At 33.8% G+C, this 5,664-nt stretch overlaps 1 long non-coding RNA gene across 1 annotated transcript; it reads left to right on the forward strand.

Annotated features, from left to right (window-relative positions):
- The first annotated feature begins 877 nt into the window (after positions 1-877).
- LOC148207798 (uncharacterized) lies at positions 878-3,318 on the forward strand. Its single transcript, XR_015787643.1, has 5 exons — positions 878-1,030; positions 1,667-1,763; positions 1,863-2,203; positions 2,306-2,662; positions 2,798-3,318. It is a non-coding gene; the product is annotated as an uncharacterized LOC148207798 (long non-coding RNA).
- Positions 3,319-5,664: the final 2,346 nt, after the last annotated feature.

A 5,664-nucleotide genomic window follows, 5' to 3' on the forward strand; every position in this document is an offset into this window, starting at 1 on the left:
TGATTACATGAAATTATTTGTGCAGGATTGAAATATATAATGGCTAACGATCATAAACTTGTCGCTATTATTGTATTAGATCAATGTGAAAAAAACTTATATTTTGACACATGACATATGTTTTGCTTTTCAAGTTTGGATATCATGTATTTACACTATGTTTAATTTTAAAGTTTAATGTGATTTATCATTTCTATTATCATTTATCGTATTTTTTAGAATGGTAGGAAATATATTCATACTAAGTAGATAATATTGAAGTTTGGTTTTATTTAGCGGCGAAATAATGAAAACGTTGCTGTATTTAGTGATGAAATCGCACAATGTCACAATAAAAAAACACATACAAGTAAAAAAAAACACACTTTGGGCATAGCTCTCACGACTTTGCTTTTGGTTCCACCCAAAAAACCTCATACCAATGGAGATAATTGTCCTCTTTTATATACCCATGATCATTCTCTTCCCTAACAAATGTGAGATTTTGTTTGCACTCTTTACAAACCCAACACCTTTTACGTGACGCGCTTAGCAACGATCCGCTAGCTTTTCGTCGCTGACAATATTTTCGTCGCTAAAGCTCATTTTCCTTGTAGTTGGTGGAAGTCTAGAAGATGATCAACAAAGTAAGCACACTCAACTAAAGTTTACACTCACATTCCCAATAATCACCTTAACTTGATCGTTAGAGTGCACTGGGCATACACCACACTTGTGCACAACAACTCCTTAATTAAATTATGTGTATGAACTAGATGTGGCGATATTATATTATACATATACATATACACATCTACATATGTATATGTATAAATTTATATTGTACTCAAATGAATGGTATTAATGTAACAGCATGCATTGCCGCTGCCAGTATTTAAGTACAGTGCCATTTCACAACTGTTTATTTTTCAAGGAACTAAAACTCGTAGAAATCGGAAGTTTCTCCAGTCCAAATTGAAGAAAGTCGAGACGAAGGTCTACAAATCTGTAACAACGGGAATTTAAATCATCGCTGTGTTGTCTTCTAACGGTAAGTTTCTCCTTGATCTCTGCCATTTGAGGATTTTGTTTTTCATTGAAAATTCAAATTTCAATTTCTCTCATCAGTCGACTATTTTTTGTTTTCTTTGATCGCTGTATGGTATGTTCCCATATTTAATTTAGAAACAGATGAACATAAAGAAATTGATGAAAACTGATAAACAAGATTCTAGGGTGTTTCGTTTCGTTTTGTTTTGTTTTTTTTTTTGTCAAAGCTTGATTATTGCTGGAAATTTATCACCCTTTCTTTTAACCTATGTTGTGAACAGATGATGAAATGATCAAATGGGAAATTTCGTAATAGGAATTGGACATCTAGAATTTCATTATGTAAATTTTTCTGTTCTTTTTTTCCCGTGGAACATCTGTTTTTGAGATTGCTAAGGAATGATCTGAACGTCAGGAAAGAATTTCATTGCATCCCTCTATGAAAACTGAGAAGGAAAATTTAAGAAAAGTGGAAGAATTAGCGCAATCGTCATGCCTAATTGGATGATTTTAGTTGAATTTATGTTGTTAATTCTCTGTAACTTGAGTTCATATGCTTTTGTTAACGGGTTAACATTTAGAAAGCAAACTTTCCATCGCTATAATTTTGTACTTAATTCCATCTTCTCATTCGCAGAATAGAATTTACAGCTCTGCAGTATCAACAACAATGGAAATGGGATTGCAAAATGGTGGTCTTATTCAGGATGAGAATCATAATGTTCACTATAATGGTTGGAACTCAAAGCTTTCTGTCTAACAGTAGTTTGGTTCGTTCTTAACCTATTTGGTTGATCTGATCTGGTTTTAAATTTGTATCGTTTGCATCACAGGATCCTCTGCTACAGGGAAGGCAAATGCCATCAATTTGTTAAGAAAAATTCAAGAAAGCCAGTCTTAAACCAGTCATCGAAATGGCAGACCCCAAAGAATATCAAGTTTATTGATGAAGAAACTGGCGCAGGCAAAAAGATATTTCAAACTCTGGGAAGCCGCCAAACCTTCACGAGGCCTCAAAGAAGAAGCAGAACTTAGAAGTTGAGCACCGTTAGGGAAAACTCTCCTCATCACAATGCTATTTGTGAGGAACCATTTCTACACGACCCTCGAGAATGCATTAAAGTACAAAATTACTCTATGGACAAGGATCAATTTCTGAGCATCGTTGGACTTGGTATGGTAGTAAAGTTGACGGCATCTACTTGAAAATTACCCTTTTATTTGATGTTTCTTGAAACCTTTACTCATTATCTTTTATTTTCTTCTTGTCATTTAGATCTCCCCAAAGAGTTGACATCCCCTAAAAAGGTCAGTTTCCTCCATAATGAACATTGGTTGGTTGAACAAGTGATTGATAGGGAAGGCTCTCAAGCTCTCTATCACCTCCATAGATCCATGACCCGGGTGATGTTTTTGGTGTTGGATCATTGGAAACTTGAATTTGTTTGCCATTTTACCACATAAATACAAGGCTAGCTAAGAATATGTCCCGAAGAACCTTGTAGGTGTAATTGTAAACGGCGTCGCCATTTCGCTCGTGACGATGCCCAAAAGGATCAGAACATCACAAACTAAGACGAGATAACTGCGCCAAGGAGCAGCCAATTGTTTGGTCCAAGAGCCTCTGATATTGGTGAGTCTAATGGGTCTGGCTTAAACCATATTGTGTTTATGAGGATTTCAACATTTGTTTGAGGCTGTTCTTTCTCTCTGGTGATGTATGCTTCAATTTGTAACGGTACATTTGAAAATTCTGTTTGTATGCTAGATAGTGGAAGCAACAGATCCAACATGGTGAAATCAATGGAGTTCTTGAAGGCACAGACAAGCCGAATCTGTGGTTTCCTGCTTCAGACAATCATTTAATGAAGGGAGTCATATTAGGTGAAAAATAAATGTTATCCAAATTTTTATTCTCAACTTTAAAATCCAATCCACCCGCCAAATATATATTACATAAATTCACAGGACATTTACAAATATCACAAAAATATTTAGTAAAATAAGCAAAATAGCAACCATTTCAAATAAAACATTTTTCTCAACAAAAAAACGGATCGTAGGTCCAATTTTAAAATTACAATCTTACCCTACAATATATCTGATATACATTGTAATATATCTACAATATATCCAACTACTAATATATGTCTTTGATATATCACTGATATAATAATGATATACAATTGATTTACTTTTGATATAACTATGACATCTATTGAACTTCTAACATGACTTACCACTAATATACGTATGATAACCATTGATTTACCATGCCGATACAACATTTCTATATATGTGATATATACTTGATATATCTCTAATTTACTATCAATATACAAATGATATACCACCGATATAACTATGATATCTACTGATATAATTTCTTATATATGATTATACGATTTACCACTAATATACCCCTCATATAATTATATTATATTAGGTGGAAAATAAATTTTATCCAGATTTTTATTCCAAGTTTAAAATCCTCTAGCCAAATACATATTACATAAATTTATTGCCATCCGAAAATAATTTACAAATTAAGTCATATATTATCGATTAAAATATCAAATATTTGAATTTTCTCTCGGACTCAAGGGAAAATAAACTCATATTTTCCAACCAAAATATTCTCCAAATGTGATGCAATATTGTAAGTGAATAAATTAAAACTTTAACCAACCTAGAGAAATCTGACAGCCATTACATTGAATTAGTGAGAAACCGAGGGCGATCTATTTTCTGGTCCATTTGCCCTTAAAAAGAGGATTTTTTTTTTAAATAATTACTTTTTAAAAACAAATGACAAAAGTAGGGTAGGATCAAAACGTATTCCAAAAATAGGGTAGGTAAATCGCGGTCGTTGGCCGCGATTTCAAGAAATTGCGGCCGTTGTGCGTGATTTAGAACGAAATCGCGGCCTACCGAAGTCGCAGCCCACGTCTCAGAAGGAAGTCGCAGCCTATGGCTATGACTTCCATTCTGACGCGCTGCGACTTGCTAGGGTTTCGGTGGGGACAATTTGTCCCCACCCGTGACCCCCTCCCCCATTCTTACTTTTTCTTTCTTTCTTCCATGGTCCCCCCTCCCTCATTCTCCATTGCCGCCGCGTGAGCTCCACCGCCTCCTCCACCGCCGTCGCCTCCTCCACCGCCGCATTGTCGCCTCTTCCTCCGCCTCCGTTGGAGCTGCCGCCGTCGTGACCGTACGTCGACTGTCGTCGGTAAATTTTTTTTTTTTTTAAGTTGATTTTGTTGGTAAATGTTTTTCTATTAGTTTGTTTTGTTTGTATAAGTATTTTTTTTATTAATTTTGTTTTGTTTGTATACGTTTTTTTATTAATTGTTTTTGTTTGTTTGTATTTATATGTCTTTTTTTATTAATTTTATTTTGTTTGTATGTCATTCTTTGTTTGTATATATATTTTTTGTCATGAATTATTTAATTTAGAGATAGATGGATTAACATTAGATTATGGTTAACTTTTTTGATTTATGTTATATGTTATGAATATTGTTGTATGTTTTTTTTTAAATAATTCGTTAACATAGTTGTAAATATTGTACAGTTAGATTGTGATGAAATTGTGATACTTGAACCTGGAAATGGATCCGCTTCTGATATTGAGGTGGAAGTGGATGAATTGTTTGGAACTGAATTGTGTTTGAACATTCCAATAAATTTGAATCCTCCACTCCCGAATAAGGAAGCACCTTCACCGATGTTTACTGAAATAGATTTTGAGACTGTAGACTCTATATGTGAAGAACGTTCAAAGTTGGAAGAAGGGTCGATGTCTCTAGAAATGAGTGTGGATAACATACGTATAGGGTCAAAATTTAGGACCAAAGAAGAATTACAACTTGCTGTCAAGAAATATTGTATTGCACAACATTATCAATTTGTTGTAATTGAATCGAATCAAAATATGTGGTATGTAAAATGCAAACAGTGGAATGATGGTTGCAAGTGGAGACTTCGTGCTCGTTGACGTAAATCTCATGGGATGTTTGAAATCAGTGTACTTGAGGAGGTTCATTCATGTTTATATGTCGAGTTTACACAGGATCACTCACAATTGGACTCAAATTTTATGTGCAATGAAATTCAGAATATTGTACGACGTGATCCTAGTACGTCTGTAGCTTCATTACAAGAAGTCATAAAAAAAGATTTTGGATATTGTGTGAACTACAGACGTATGTGGCAAGCTAAACGAAAAGCACTAATTAAAGTTTTTGGAGATTGAGAAAAATCATATGAAGAGCTCCCATACTGGTTGAATGCTTTAATCGCATTTTAATCAAAATTTAAAATATAATAACAAAAATTAAAATAATTAATTGCATCTTAATTAAAAATTTCGCAATATTAATAAAATAGATTCTGCAATATTAATAAAAGTAACAATAAAAAAATATATGAAAACTCAATATTAATAAAATTAATTTTGCAATATTAATAAAAGTAATAATAAAAAATATATATGAAAACTCACTAAAAAAAGGTGAAAAATGTTTGGAACCTCAGCGGAAAAAAAAAAAGAAAAATGTGTGGAAGTCGAGTGCGTTGGCTGCGATTTCCATGGAAGTCGCGTGCATCGGCTGCGACTTCCAACGGAAGTCGCGT

The sequence above is a fragment of the Momordica charantia genome, unplaced genomic scaffold (assembly GCF_013281855.1).
Source record: "Momordica charantia cultivar OHB3-1 unplaced genomic scaffold, Mcharantia_2.0 BLBB01000072.1, whole genome shotgun sequence".
NCBI classification, from domain to species: Eukaryota; Viridiplantae; Streptophyta; class Magnoliopsida; order Cucurbitales; family Cucurbitaceae; genus Momordica; species Momordica charantia.